Source organism: Castor canadensis, chromosome 13 (genome assembly GCF_047511655.1).
Source record: "Castor canadensis chromosome 13, mCasCan1.hap1v2, whole genome shotgun sequence".
Classification (NCBI taxonomy): domain Eukaryota; kingdom Metazoa; phylum Chordata; class Mammalia; order Rodentia; family Castoridae; genus Castor; species Castor canadensis.
The window spans coordinates 71,105,410-71,121,143 of record NC_133398.1 but is presented as its reverse complement, the minus strand read 5'-3'; the positions used below and the strand labels follow the sequence as shown (position 1 = coordinate 71,121,143).

At 43.3% G+C, this 15,734-nt stretch overlaps 1 protein-coding gene across 5 annotated transcripts in view; it reads right to left on the bottom strand.

Annotated features, from left to right (window-relative positions):
* The window catches only part of Pip5k1b (phosphatidylinositol-4-phosphate 5-kinase type 1 beta), a 273,611-nt gene extending 266,106 nt beyond the window's left edge, over positions 1-7,505 (bottom strand). For 2 of the 5 annotated variants that reach the window (XM_074051981.1, XM_074051980.1), the window contains exon 1: positions 7,350-7,501. The gene's annotated coding sequence lies outside the window, so the exon portion shown is untranslated. Of the gene's footprint in view, positions 1-5,736; positions 5,839-7,017; positions 7,164-7,349 lie in introns of those variants that run through there. The other 3 variants (XM_074051983.1, XM_074051987.1, XM_074051985.1) reach the window with 3 other exon arrangements.
* Between the last annotated feature and the right edge of the window lie 8,229 nt (positions 7,506-15,734).

Below are 15,734 nucleotides of genomic sequence, written 5' to 3'. Positions count from 1 at the left end.
GATGGATTAGATGTGGTGAGTGGAAAGAATGGAAGGTTCCCAAGTCTGTGCTCCTGCTACTTGGTAGCTAGTACACTACAGATCTGGGAACCTTATGAGGGCATCAGTCATGGAGAATAGAGACCATGTTCCAGCTTTGTACATGTGGAATTTGAGGTGACTTTGGGATAGCCAAGTGCAATGCAATTATGCCATCTAGAATTCAGAGAGAGATTTAGGTTGGAGACATAAATTTTGAATTCACTTATGATTCTCCTTTCTAAAACTTTTATTCCAGACTCTATTTTGAGATGCTGCAGCATGGAACAGAGAAAAAGAAATGGGCTTTAAAATCAGAAAAGCCAGGGCAGTAACTTAGCCTCCATCCCTACTGTCTCTGCGCTCATGAGCAAGTTAGGTTTCCATTTTCCTCTCTATGCTGTGGCCTATCTTGCCAGTACATGGGGAAAATGAAAAGAAACAGAACTTGAGAAGTGACCAGAATATGGCAGGTCCTCAGCAAAGTCACCTTCCTCAACAGTCAGGAATACCCATGACACATGGGTTTTAGCCAAAGCATTCATCTATATCTAGACTATTAAACTGACTTGAAATGTTCTGAAAATTGTTAGCAAACTATTGTTTTCCTCCCTAGACACAATCACTGGCTCTTGGAATCTTTCTTCCATGTGTCATCTATTGACACAAAACTCAAGAGCAAGTCATGTAGGTAGTCTACTCTTACCACCCATATACGAGGTCTGTCTCCCAGTCCTCAAAGTACCCACCATTTGGCAGGGTCAGTGACCATTAAACACTTTTTAATATACTACCTGAAGCCCCAGACACCCAATCCAGTTGCAAGAACTAGTTCTCTTGTGACCCACAAGGTTCTGAGAAAAGCCCAGACTAGTATAGGAGAATTTTTCATTTTTATGCTGGCATTTCTGATGAACCAGACAGATGGCACCCTTTCTATACACATGGGGATTCACCTGAGAATACAAAACCCTGCAGGAGACTGACGCTAGGAGTTATAGGTTTAACATTTTAATCTGTGTGTGTCTGTGTGTCTGTGTGTGTGTCTGTGTGTGTGTGTGTGTGTGTGATATGGAGATTAAGCCCAGGATCTTATATATGTTAGGTAAGTGTTGTACCACTAAACTACATCCCCATCCCTTGTACTATTCATTTTTTGAGAATGAAAGAAATCACTCTTTAAATAGAGATAGAGCTTCATTCAATATCCTGCCAGAATTTGTTTATGTGTGCAAGTGTTTCCTCCCCCTGGAGGGCTTGTCATCAGTCTAAGGCAGCTGCCATTGTTACCATTTAAACAGCTGAATGGAGGGACCTCAATGGTAGCCCATTTCACCTTTACTCACTCATTCATCTAAACATTTACTGAGCAACTACTATGGGCAGCTGCTAGAAAAAGTGTTAAAGAACAATGACCTCTGTATTCAAAGACTGTTAAAGTCTTAGGTTGAGTTCACACTCTGCCTAAGTCTGGATCTAGGTGAGAGAAAAACAAGAGAAATACATTCATGTATAAGTATCCATTGTGACAAGTGAACAAAACATATGGGGACGGTTTCCTTTAGGTGAGATGCTCAGAGAAGACCCAGAAGGACATAACAGCTAAGGTGATTAACGTAGAGAAGCTTCAAGTCCACTTTCATCTGTAGACCCTGAGTTAAACTCACTGTGAAGCCATTCTGGGTGCTGAGAAAAATATTTATCAGATACTTTAAAAGAAAAAGAGAACAAATTTTATATTTAGATGACTCCTTCTGCTAAAGAAGAGAAATAATTAAATATTATTCCTAGGTATGTCAGTTTAGAAAAGGTTGGAACTAGGCATGGTCATGCACACCTGTAATCCAAGCACTCAGGAGCCTAAGGTCAGCATGGGCTACACAGTAAGCCTGCCTAAGTAAATAAATGAGTTAGAGTCTACCGACAGCTTATAATTAAAAAAATGAAGGACCAGTATAAACTATCAAAACTAGTGTCTATCACCCTGCCTGACATTTCTAAAATAGTTCAGAAAATCCTAGAATCATTAAAATAATTAAGAAACATCCAAGACTTTGAAGAGCAATATTAATCTGGATGCATATATTGCACAGCACACATTTATTAAACTCCTGCCATTGTCTGGGCATAGTGCTTCATTCCAAGAATACAAATATAAGTAAAACATGATAACTACCCTTTTCACCTGACAAAAATTTGCTAAGCACCTATAAGATGTGCTTCCTATTCCATCAAAGAAGTCCTAGTACTTATTCTCAGTTGTTGCTGGTTTTTTTTCCTTCCTTTATCACCCAATGCTCACAAATGTGGGCATAGTTTCAAAAAGAAAGAAAAAAGTGTGAAAACCATCACGCAATATGTTGAATCCATTGTGTTTCTTGTGCCAGTCTGTCTACAAAGCAAAGATAACACATTTTTATGGCTAGTTATAAGTTTATCCTCCTCCCCAAACTCCCTGGTCAGCATTACTGGATGGAGAAGCCTTAAACATCACTTTTTTTCCTTACAAAAAAGAAGAACTTTCTACCGTCCTGTCTCTGAACTTTGGTTCCAATTCAGGTAATTATACTCCATAGGCTCCCAACACTTGCAATTTGAATCCTTGCCTGACTCTCAACAGAAAGACATGTACACTCATTTTTAGAGTGGGAGCAATACCACACACTCAGTGCTTTATATTTCATTGCAATTTCACAACTGATTGTTTTCAAAATGTTAGAGAAAATGAGACTTAAGAATTTACTGTTTACCCATGATATAAACTGCCCAAGACATACTGTATATGCATTGTTTATTCAGTCTCCTGAACAGTACAGAAGACTGGCTACAAGGACAGCACACACATCATGTATTGTGCATTCAAGGGTGGGCTTCATTTAGTGACAATACCAAGACACTGCCAGCTGATGGAAGAAGTAACCATGTCCCGCGGCTATGTTTCAAAACTAATTTGGGTAGAATTTATGTGTTTTCCTGTGAGATCTTCACCCTTGTGTACTTCTGTTGAAGCTATGCATAAGAAGATAAAATTGAGAATAAATTGTACAAATTCAAGGCTATTTGTCCTGGTCTACTCTTTTTTACTTTTGAAAGGACTTGGCTGAATAAAACTTTTCAATGACCGCCAATTATTTATGAGACAGCACATATCCCCCAATTTCATCAATAAGATAAACTTAAAGTTGATTTGTTATAAAGAAAACAAAGCTTATTAAAACAAAATGCTAGGTTTCCTCCCTCCCAGTTTCCTTGGTGTTCAGCAGAATCACCTCCTGCTCCACAGATAAGACACAGTGAACAGCTAAGCTACACGCTGTGCAGGGCTAACTGGGCAGCCTCTAAGAAACAGAAGGACTCCTTCCAACCCCAGACAATGCACCTGCTACAAAGTGAAAATGTTTTTGCAACAAATACATCTAGGACTTGATGTTTTACAGAGTAACTCTAATAAAGGTTCTAGCCATAGGAAACCATGCTTTTTCCAGGATATTAAATGTCCTAAATCACCATTTAACAGAAGTACAAGCCAAATACGAATGCAAATTAAATGTATACATATTTATGACTTCACTGGCTGGATGACAGGGCAACCTTTCGCTTCTGGTTTTATTTACCAGAAGCTTATGAATCCAGCATGCATTTGTGTTTCTATTCAAACAAGTCCCTCTCTTCAAGTCCCGGTTGAAGCAAGGTATTAAATCACTGTTGATGTATATAAGCCAAAAGAATCAGTGAACAGATAAGAATGGACAAACATTTTCTCCATAATGGTATTTTACTTGGACGAGAGAATTTAAAAATATAAATACTAAACCATCTTAAAATATACCGACGCTCTAATAATTATGAGCAAACAAAGTTTTCTGTTATCGTTTATGCTTTCTAAAAGTGAAAACAGCACCTTTACCACAAACTCCTGGCACAGTCTTGAATATAAATCTCCTTAATAATGCCACATTAGCTCTGACCCTCCCACTATTATCTGTGTGACCGTGAGCAGGTCAGTTTACCTCCCTACATTTCAGATTCTGACCTACAAAAGATATTTCTCTTAACGAGTTAATATTAATATTTGAATTCTTTATCTAAAGAAAACATACATCAACCCCTAATATAAACGGCGGGATCTGTTGACAATATTTATGATCTTTGTCATTCTTTGTCTTACGATTCTTTGTCATTCTTCCAAACATAAAACAACTACTTTTCTGTACATATGAAGGAGGAGTGGAAAGAGAAGAGAATTCTTAAAGGGAACAGAAACTAGGTTGGCTTTGTTAATTAGGTTCCCCCTCTGAAACCACAAGCCAGTGTTAGCATCTACTGAAATTTTACTCAATGCTATATTAAAAAAAAAAAAAAGAGTTTGGTTTCTCCATCTGAGATATATCCTTCCATGAAATGGCACAAGTCCATTCTAGAACTGTATCTTTTAGGAAGCTCTACATCTCTAACAAGTAAAGGTGAGAGCCAAGCAAAAGAACACCTCATTGATAACATAGTCTATTGTCTATATGGAGAAAAAAAACCTCTTCTTTATAGGATAGTCTCAGGAAAGAGAACAACAATGGGCCCTGTACCTGCCGGCTTCAGAAGGCGTACCTCCTATAGGCAAATTATCTTATGTGCTGGGAATTTACATGGTGAGACGTTTTCTATGTTTTGCAACATATGTTTTTCTTATGAAAGATTTCACTTCATTAATTCAACATCTATTTTGGGGCTATTTACTACATGCAAACTACAAAGCTAAAAAAACAAAGGTGTGTGTTTACTGTCAGAGTATTCAGTCCTGAAGAATAAACTCAAGTCAAATAGGAACACTGAACAATGCAGATGCTAAAGTTAATGCATCCTTGTAATTTTCTTTCCCTTCAAGTGGTACAAGGTGAGAGTGGGAAGGAGTAAATTAAAGATGGAACAGGTAATTAATTAAATCCCTTAGTTGATATCAAGTAAAAAGCTTTCCTTCCCCATTGGAATACAAATACATTGGTAAACATTACAGAATGTGAAAGCTGGAAAAAGAAACATAATTTAATGTGAATCTTTTGTTTTATATGAGTGACTTTAGAGTTCGAAGTGAGCTGGGTACTGGTGGCTCATGCCTATAATCCTACCTACTTGGGAGGCGCAGATCAGGAGGATTGTGGTTCAAGGCCAGCCTGAGCAAACAGTTCTTGAGACCCCCCCATCTCCAAAATAACCAAAGCAAAATTGGACTGGAGGTGTGGCTCAAGTGGTAGAGCACCTGCTTTGCAAGTGTAAAGCCCTGAGTTCAAACCCCAATCACACCAAAAAAAAAAAAAAATATTTTGGCACACATGTTGTACTAGAACTAGAATCCAGATCACCAAACAGACTCTATCTATGCTGCCTCTAATACCCTGGTGTAGTGCAGGGATCCATTGCTACCAGAATTGAGACAATGGCAGAAAACACAAAGTGAGGAAAACAGACATCAGGAAATGAGTTCTATTTTATAAACTCCACTAAAGAAGATATAATAACATGGAAAACGCCCTCATTTGTCTGATCCTCGGTTTCCTCATCTGCGAGATGAGAACAGTAATTCACAAGGAGACTGTACTGCCCACAGTAAATGGAGGCACTATCTGGTCATTGAAGAAAACAAAACAGAACCATATGCAGGTACAGAGCTGGCACTGAGCTATGACAGCAAACCTGGCTATGACACTAAAACTGACCACTTATTACCTTAATAAATCCCGGAAACTGAGCCTTCCATTCCTCCTGTAAATATGTGATAATCATCTTTGTCTTGCCTCCCTCAGAAATGGCTGGAATTCGGTGCGATTGCTGCAAAGCATTTAAAATTTGCAAGACACTGATGAAAATGTAAGGCGTTATTACCTAATCCCTCTAGTCATCTTAATTTGGAAAAAACATAATGTGGTTATCATTCAGTGCTTTTCTCTTTTCCTTCCCAAGTAAGACATGATCACATATCAAGCTAAGACTTGCCACAGTTCTCATCATCCTCATAGGTCTCTACTACTGTACAAAACCCACTATTTCTGTCAGCTCAGAGATCACACGTAACACCTGAGACTCAACCTTCCCAGCTTGGGTTTAGCTGGAAAGGGTTTTTGGAGGAGTTCCTTTCACTGGGAATGTTCTGAAAGCTTCCATGAACACTGGAGTCCCAATGAAACCAATCCTTTGATTTTTCTCCACTCCCAACAACTGCAGAACACTCCAGCCTCACCACTGCACAAGAGGAACATCTCCATCTCCGGATGGACGGGCTTCATCAAAGGAGCAAAATGAGTCCTCCAATCCAAGCTCAGGAGTACTTTCCGGGGACTTCTTCCTTACGTGAGGAGAGGAACACATTCTGCATCCTGTCCACCCTGTCCCTTAATGGATCACTCACCTTAGAGCTAGGGCCCCAGCAGGCTAACTGTCAACAAGAGACAATGGTAGGGGGTGTTATTTGGGGTCCTCCATGTGCTCCCTTTAAAAAGCATCGGAGAGTATCTAGCATTTTCTTGTTCAGAGCCCTGATTGCAGTAGATTAGATGAAAATTTTCATCAGCCTACCCAGCAACTTGTCTGGATCAGGTTTCTACCCACTCTGGGCACCAAAGACAAGCGAGCTGGCGGTGGGGGTAAGAAATGACAACATGCTCATCTGCATAGATGAGAGATAAGCAGACATTTATTGCCTTCTGTTCTGGCGACTCCTGGCACAGGCATGGCAAATCAAACCGGGACATTCTTCCTCCCCATTGCCCCACAACCCCATTCCCCCCGCCCCATATGGTGAAGCGTCACGTTGACCCGGCTGGGGAAGAGTCGGGGACCCGCAGAAGTCTGCAGCTGCATTAGGTTGGAACCATACCGCACCTGTTCAATCCGGCGCCAGCGCCAGAAAGGACCAGAACACCGACTGTCAAAGCCCCTCCGGAGATCCCAGGGGCGCCTAACAAGTTCGCCGCTGTTTAGTACCAAGGGACACTGGTGGGGAGACCTTACCTTCTGCTGCCAAACTCGGCAGGTTCCCCTGAAAAGGGGAAAGGGATCCTGTATAAGTGAACCTAGAGTGACCGCCAAGTGCCACTGCGGCCCGAGGGATCGGGGTGGCGAGCCGGTGGGTACCCTGGGGGAGCGCACAGCTGCGGCCCCCAGGGAACGAAGGTCCCGCTTCGGTGGCCACGGGCGCCCCCTCCACGTCGCCCCCAGCACAACGCGCACAGGCAAAGTGGCGGGGTAGAGAGATCGTCAGGTCTTATCTGAGATACGAAGCTCCCGAGCGCTACCTCTCTGAGGGTCTGGGAGGAGAGGCCGGGGGCGCGCAGGAAACTTACCTCACCCGGGCAGCCTTCAGGAGCCTCGGCGGTCCAGACCAGTTGCGCCACAGCCTGTAAGTTGTCGGGATGTTGTCGCTTTCCCGGGCGAAGGGACAGCAGCGCAGGCGAGGGGCGGGAGGGTCGGCGGGGCGGGGCCCGGGGACCGTGCCGGGGGCGGGCAGGTGCCGGGCCCGAAGCCGCGGGGCCAAACTCGCCCCGGCCGCGCCTCGGCGGGGGCGCGCGGCTGCGAGTGTGCAATGCGCGCGCGCCCGGCGAGTGTGTGTGTCCCCGCTTTCCCCTTCCTTCCCCGTCGGTCCTCTGGCCAGATAGAGCAGCGGGCGGCCCCCAAAGGCCAGCAGCTCTGCGTCCGGGCGCAGCCTAGGCGAGGCGAGTCCGGGGACAGAGGCCGAGGAGCCGCGGCGCCCCCCGGGCTCGGGCGCGGGTCCCCGCGCAGCGCGCACCGGAGTCGGAGAGAGGCGCGGAGAGAGCAGGCTGCTCGGCGGCTGCCGCGGCTCCGGGAGGCTGCAGGCCCCGCCCGCCGGCCGCCCAGGCTCTTCCCCTTTCTCTCCACCCCCTCGCTCCATCCCCGCACGCCCTGCAGGGAAGCCAGACCGGTTTGCAGCAGCGGCCACGGCGGGAGTGTCAGCCGCAGTCGGACTGGCAGCCGGCGTCGGTCCGTGGGCACAAGGCGTCCTGTCCCGCTGCCGCGTGCCCAGGACGCCGAACCGGGCGAGGAGGCCCCTAGAATTGACCGGTTGCTCCAGGGCTGGCCAAGAGCTTCTCGGTGGTTCTCAGAGTGTGGAAGCCCCGCTAAACAGGACTGGGGTTGGAATAAGGCTACCCACTTCAGGGCTATTGAATCCTGCTGGACACTTCTGGTGGCTAAGCCAGCACTTAAGCACAGGCGCCCCCCTTCACCAGGAAAGGACAGACTAGGATTCTAAGGCGACGGCTGCTCCCCTTGTAAGGACAGCAGGTGTTTCCAGGAAGTAAGACCTATCCAACAGGTAGGGATACGCTGGTGAGGGGGGGGTCCCGCGCGAATAGGGGATGGATGCCAAATCCTACTAACAGCGCTGAGCGGACTGGGGACGCTTGTAATTCCACCTGAGGTCAGTCTAACTAAAAGAGGGGAGGGGCCGGATCTAAAGGAATCTTTTGGGAAAATGCTCATGGGCCCTAAAACTGAATTCACTTAATAGGAACTGAAAGGTAGCTGATCCCTCCCAGCCGAATTGAAGCAAGTGATATTGTTCAGCCTCGTCACTTCCTTCCACTTTTCCCTTCTTTAACAAAACGAAATAACAACACTGACGGGAAACGTGGGTTCCATTCTGTCCAGGAAGATCAGCATTACATGATCCTTATTGTCAGATATCTCTGGCTTGGTGAAACAAATAAATATGCTTGAGATTGGTTCTTTGCAAAAGGACACCTTTTTTCAGTTTTGAAATGTCTTGGTAACTCCCATCCCCATCCCCCAACCTCAGGTGAGTTTATTAGGGCTTAATATCAGCCTGGAACTGAGCACAAAAGTTCCTTGATAATAAAATTATCCATTATTGTTTTTAAAGCTGAGGGAAAACCAACAAATATCTATTATTCTTTCCTTATTTTCCTGCTTACTTCTTCCAGGTATTACTGGGAATTTAGGGCATCATTTGCTTAGGACCCTCTTACTTGTATCCAATTTTATGCTAGCATCCTGGACTCTTCAGAGCTCTAAGCAGGAACATATGTCTAGTACAGCTTTGCTGGTTTTCCCAGTTAAAAAAGCTGAGACCCAACGACATTCAGTGACTGGAGAACCAGACACAGTTTCCTTGACTCTTACTTCCTCAACAACAATAACAACAAAAACCAAACACTGAGTTAACTAGGCTCTGGATGGGACTGGTAGAGGGGACAGTGGACTACAGAGGAACTGATCAAGAAGCTTTCCACTAACTGGTGTGAATCCTTGTGTAGGGGCAGCATCACACCACAGTAAGTAACAGGCTGGCTGGGATCTGGGAGGGGTAATCCCAGTCTCCCCTTCCTTGCTCCTCTGACAGGCTGCTCTGAAATTCAGGGGGTAGAAAATGAATTTGTTTCCCACAGAGGTGATGTAAAAGTACACAGTCAATTCCTGGAAACTCTGGGAAGATAAAAACAGGTAAAGCCAGAGCTAAATGAAATTACAGTGGATCAGAAATGCTCACACATATTACCCATAAATGGGTTCCACACAGCACTTCTTTCCCATTGGAGCCTGACATTGATACAGAGGCACATAGTCTTAGGTTTCAAGAGGAAAGTCACAAAGCAGACTGCCCACTGGCTATTTAGAGAGCTAACTCTATGAAACAGGATTCTAAGAAACTCTAAAAAGCCTTAAGTTGCATCATTACTGTGCATTAAATAGGGGCCATGTAGTGTGACACCCAGAGTTCCTGATTCTTCTTCTAACTCTTATCAATAGGAATTTGGGAAAGTCATGTCTATTAGAAATATTTCCAATTATTTTTATCAGAAATAAAACACCAGCATCAATGTCACTAGCAGTAGTGACTTGGCCAGGAAATCCCTAACTATTTAAAATCAGAAAATGCTCATCTAATTATTTTCATCTCAAATGTAATTTTTCCAATTGATTCCACCTGTTAGTCTGAAATCTTAACATTAGTATATAATTATACTCTTACTATGTATAACCTGGGTGGGTTTCTTGTAGAAGATTTGATAGTAGTAATGGTCCCCAGTTAATGACCACTCTTTATCCAGAATCTTCCCCTTTAACTCCATAGTCCTCTCCTACTTTGATTTACTCTGGTCAATGGAAAAATAGCAGATTTGACAAAATTAAAGTCTGGAAAAGTGATTGTGCATTCCTGCATCCCTTCTTGGAATTCTGTAGAATAAGCTTGCCACAGGGAAAGAGGCCCCTGCAGAGCTGAGCCATCACAGCTCAGGCCATCCTTGATTAGTCTCAATTGTCTTCAGAAGCACAAGCAAGTCTCAAGCCAATCAGCCAGGCTGGGTCTGGATCAACAGACCACGTACTCAACCCATAGACTTATGACAAATAGTAAATGGTTGCTGTTCAAAGTCAATAGCTTAAGTGCTGCCCTATAACATACCACTCCAAAACTTAGTAGCCCCGATGGCAACAATTTACTATTTCTCCTGACCCTTCAGGTCAGCATAGCTCAGCCCAGCACCGTCTAAGGCCAGTCACTTGCATTCAGCTGGCAGCTGGGCAGAGCTGGAAGGTGCTAGAAGGCCTCACTCACACATCACTCCTCCTCACCACCTCTCACTTTCTAGGTAGCTGACTTGAGCTTCCTAACAGCAAGGTGATCAGACTTCTGTGTCATTTGGATTCCAAAAGAGAGGGACTGAAAACTGCCAGTTCTGTTAAGGCCTGGCCTTGAAAGTTCTAGAATGTTTTTTCTTCAATGGGTCAAAGCAAGTCACATGACCACCTAGATCCAAGAGCAGGAACAAGAACAAAAGGGCTTGATGGCAATCATTTTATGCAGACTGCCTCATCCACTAAGTTTCTGGGTGCTTTGTTACACCACATTAGATAACCAACACTATAAGGATACAGCTTGGGCCTCCATCTTGCCGTTTTATAGCCGTTATGTTTTGAAACAGCCATGGTTGCCCCTAAGTAAACCCTGGTCTGTTTCCCCCACATAGTTTCCTAGCACACTGTAAATAAAATCATTAGAGTTATAGGTGGAGCTTTTTTAATAATCAGCCCCAGTGCTATCACTGCCAGTAATATGCTTGATCTAAATCAGATACATTCAGCTTGGATGAAATCACTTTTGTCATGATCATTACAGAAGCCCCTTTCTTCTGACCCAAATCACCTATATTGCCCTTGCATGGCACCTGTGGTAGGTTCTCCTGCATGGAGGCTGACTTACTCCAGAGCAGATACATTCTTCTTATCTATAGACTTTGGGTTGGTTATAAATGCTTTCTGGGCCTTTCTATGAAATGAGGGAGGATGAGTTTCTGTAAATTACTAATGCACATTTAACATTTTCTCTAGTGATGTTTCAAGGGAAAAAGAAGTACAATAAATATTCAGAAAGGTGCTATGGGGGGAACTTGAGGAACATCAGTCAGCTGTGGGTATTTCCACCTCTTCATCTGTTATGTATTCGCCACCTAGGAAAAAGTAAGAATCCAGATGAGGGCTTGCACTGTATCTGTTGACCTCAAACAGTAGAAAGTAGAGCCTGCATTCTTCACAATTCTTGAGGGATCATCCTTCTGACATCTTTCCTTCTCTTCTAGAAACTTCATTTCTAAGCAGACAAAAAAGGCTTAAATATTTTGCTAATGTGCCTATATAGCTTGGTTTTCTAATTTCAGAGGGCCAGTTTACCCTGGGGATCCTATAGTCTCTAATATGATGCTCGCTGTTAAGGTTAGCAAAGTCTTGAAACCTCATGCCCACTTCCCTTCCTTCTCTTTCTCCCCTTACTCTCTTAGCTTTCTTCTAACTTTCCTCCCTCCCTTTTTCCCTCTTTCTTTTCTCCATCCCTCCCTCCATCATTCCTTCCTTCCTTCCTTCCTTTTCCCTTTCCTAATCCTGTCCATCCCCTTGTTTCTCCTTCCTCTCAGAATTGGAAAGAACATTGAACTTGGAGTCTTAAGACCTGTCTTCTCACCCCTGCTCTGTCTCTGCAGCAGTGAAATCTGCATTCTCTCTTGGTTTCAGATTCTTGGTCTACATCATGGGGTGTGAAAGACAGGCTCTGAAAGGTTCCTCACATGCCTCACATTCTGTGACCCTTAAATGCTTCTGCAGGACATTCAGTGGAAAGCTGGAAGGGGTTTGGATATTAAGGACCCAGACCCTCTGGAAGAGACAGGCCTATATAATTCCCAGCACCTCGGTACTTTTTTCCTATTTTTTTTTTTCACAGCAACAAGTCCTGTTTAACTCACAGTTCTTTGCCCAGGGATTGGCGTGATCCTAGCTCTCTTCAAAACTTGCTGATGTCTACATTCCTCAGCCAGAAACAATGCAGAAACTAGAGGCCAATGTTAGCAGGCATACAAGTCTGGCCCTAAATAAGTTCTCCCAAATACCTGGAAACTCATCTAAGAAATGAAAAAGACTTAGAAAAGGTTTCCTTAATAAATTCATACCAAAATACAAAATTATATGCACTAAGATTATAATTATGTGAAAGATATGCACATGAATAATTCCCAAAGGAGAATATGCCATCATGTTAGGATGGCAGAATTCTAAGATTTTTTTTAATTGATGTTATGTTATGTTTACATTTTAATAAAGGTGTGTGCCCTGAAAACTGCTAATCTAATTTCCACTCACCTCTGCGATCTATCTTCTAGTGAGCTCAGTTACTCTCTTTTATCTTCAATATTTTTTTGTTGTTGTTACAAATAGATTCACATGCATACCTTTTCCAGATGAATTTTCACTTTTCCTACAAGTTACAAAAACAACATAAACCATTTGATCAAACCAAGTGATGGTTTGATTTGAGCAGTAAACAAGAAGTGAGAGAGTATTGGAATGAAGGTGAGAAAGAAGGAAAAAATTTGAAAATTACCAGTATAGCACAGACAACCAAGTTGCATTTCAGAAAGCATCCTAAAGATGTAACATTTTTATACATGTTTTCTGAATCCAGTCTGAACTTGAGTTTTAAGTAGCCTGAAACTTAAGGCCTTGATAAGGGATTATTATCATTGGACACACTGATTTAAAAGTTTGCAGTGGAAGAGGGAGACAGACATGAGTCTCCTGTGTTCTCTAGACACTTTGAAAAATCTATTACAACTTTATACACTGAGGAGCAGTGTATTGATGAAACAATTTCCCTAAAGTCACAAAAATCAGTTGCTGTGGAACCAGGAAACAGATCCAGGGCTGAATTTTATCCCCAGAGCAGGAGGGAATCAACAGAATGTGCCCCACAGTCACGATTAAGCCTGGGTCCCTCTTGCCAAAATCTTTGTTCTGAAATGTGAAATTAGTTGCTTTCTACCTGTCTGAAATAATTTAAAATTTCTCATCAATGATGAACATATTTGCCATCAAACAGGTCCTAATAAAAGAGTGACTGGTCTAGAAAGAATAGTAGGAAATATAGTTGTCCCTTTGTGTCTGTGAGGATTGATTCTGGGGCCACCTCCAAGTACCACAATCTGTGGGTGCTAAAGTCTTATATAAAATGGCATAATATTTATATATAACACATGCAATCCTTCCAAATACTTTTTTGTGGTGCTGGGACTTTTACCTATTCTGTGTACTTTAAATAATCTCTGTATTACTTACAAATAGCTAATACGATGTAAATGCTATGTAAATAGTTATTACACTGTATTGTTTCAGAAACAATAACAAGAAAATGTATCCAACCATATTCTGCACTGATGCAGCTCCCCACCACCACCAATATTTTTGATCTGCCATAGGTTGAGTGCACAGATGTACAATCCAGAATATACGTACTATAATGAATCTGCTGGGGAGACAGAAAAAGAAGGAAAGGTAATGAACTTGAAGACACTCTTCCTAAGTAAAGCAGTAGTTGTCCATCCAAGACACAGCTGCTGCCTCCCTGTAGCCATTTCAGGAAGTGCCCAGGTGGTTACAGTCTGGATCCTACCTTGTGTGGAGGGACAACTTCCCAGGCCAACAGGGGGACTTCCTCAGCTTTGTTTTTGAAGGGAGATGGGACATAGGATGCTGATAACACAACAACTATTTGTAGAACAGAGGTGAGTAGCTTTAGTCAGCCATCGAAGCCCTGCTAAGAGTTCCCAAGCCCCAGGAAAATACCCTGAGAAGGCAACATGCATATTTGCTTTTATTTCTCAAAAATATTAGTGTTCTGCCTTAGAACCATTTGGACAGAACCTCCCCAGCAAGCCTCTCCTTTTGGCAATATTTGAATCTAATGCTTTGCTAGCAAAATGGAGTTTCTTGTCTGACATCCCTTAAAAGACATTGTCAACAAACTGCCACAGCAACTTAAGACATTGTGCTGGGGTAGGGGATGGAAAAAAGAACCAGGCTAATCAGGGTGTACAAAGTGATACAGTCCCCAGCCTCCAAACCTCAGTACACTGACTCAGTAAAGGTTTGTTTCTTATTCACATGGCTATACTGTGACTTGCTGGTGGGATTGGCTTCATGCTGTCATCAGGAAGCCTGTTCCTTGATCTGTGGTGCCATTATCTCTAGTAAGTAGCCTCTAAAATCTCTGCTGAACTGGAAGAAAGGGGCCAAAGAATGAAGATGTCAGGTGGAGAAGTAGCAAGTTCTCGTCTGTCCATATGCTGTTGGCCAGAACTCAGTCCCGTGGTCCCACCTACCTGCAAGAAGTCTGAAATGCCAGGTTTACACATGTGCCTGGGGAGGGGTGAGAGCCTGGGCAAGGTGAGTTGCTCTGTTCTCTGCCTCCTGTACTGAGGTTAAGCTGGAACCATTCATCCGAGGTTTCTTATTGCATAGCAATGGCTGGAGGCTCACGGAGTCCTCAGCATCAGGGCTCTTCTGTGTGTGTAGCTTGGTGATGCCTGGATTTTTAGAGTGGATTCCATGCAGTGTATGTGCATAGTTTTGGATGGCACTGCTGTCTTGAAGTTTTTGTAGACATAAATGAGATAAGAAGAAGCAACTGACTATATGCTTTCAGGAAACTGATCTCTCAAATCAAGTGCTAAAAAGTGTCTTCTGGAGCTCCTGCCACAAGCACTCTTATTCATCCCATTACCATGGGGGAGAATGGAATCTGTGCAATCACCTTTTGGAGTTGCTACACTGGAAACTCTGCAGTTTTTGGAAGGGGAAACACTAAGAGAAGCATAAGTCATAACTCCAGAGAGAGCAGCAAGCTGGGGCAGAGGACAGGCTATGGCCTCAAGAATAGAATTTCTGCTGTCTCCTTGCTTTGTGTTTTCCATGGGTTGAGAAGTGTGTGTGTGTGTGTGTGTGTGTGTGTGTGTATGTGACTTTCCCCCTGGATTTTAGAGTAATTACTATAAGAAAGTAGTCCTTTCTTGTGACTTTTCTATAAACCAAGACATATGGTGTCATTTCCTCTAGGGACTTTCAAAAGAAATAGTTAAAGAAAAGGTATATTTATTTATTTATCTATTTGATTATTTTGGTGATACCAGGGTTTGAACTCAGGACCTTATGTCTGCTGAGCAAGCACCCTACCACTGGAACCATGCCCCCAGCCCATTTTGATTTAGTTATTTTTCAGATAGGGTCTAAAGTTTTTCCCCAGTGCCAGCCTGGGAACATGATTCTCCTACTTATGTCTTCCACATAGCTGGAGTTTCAGAGTGTTCCGCCATTCCCAACTTGTTTTCAAGATGGGGTCTTGCTAACTTTTCATCTAGGCTGGCCTG